Source organism: Syngnathus scovelli, unplaced genomic scaffold (genome assembly GCF_024217435.2).
Source record: "Syngnathus scovelli strain Florida unplaced genomic scaffold, RoL_Ssco_1.2 HiC_scaffold_71, whole genome shotgun sequence".
NCBI classification, from domain to species: Eukaryota; Metazoa; Chordata; class Actinopteri; order Syngnathiformes; family Syngnathidae; genus Syngnathus; species Syngnathus scovelli.
In genome coordinates this window covers 7208-7500 of record NW_026061654.1, presented here as the reverse complement: position 1 = coordinate 7500, position 293 = coordinate 7208, and positions in this window count along the sequence as shown.

Here is a 293-nt window from a genome sequence, read left to right as displayed (position 1 = left end):
GTGCGCACCCCGAGTCAGACTCGGTTCGGCGCGGCCCGCTGCGGCCGGCTGGCGAGGTGAGATGTGGGCCATTGCCGCGCTCCCGACGAACCGTTCCGGGGGGCTGGTGACGTCGCGCGTTCGGCGCTGATGCTGCGACCGGGAGGGAAGCTGCGCCCCGTCCGAGTCAGACTCGGTCGTTGCGGCCCCCCCGAGCCCGCACGCCTCACGCGGAGGGGTCATACGCCCCGGCGGCCACGATAGACGCCTCCCGCTTCGCGGTGGTCGGGAAGGCGTGTGCGGATATGTGCGGA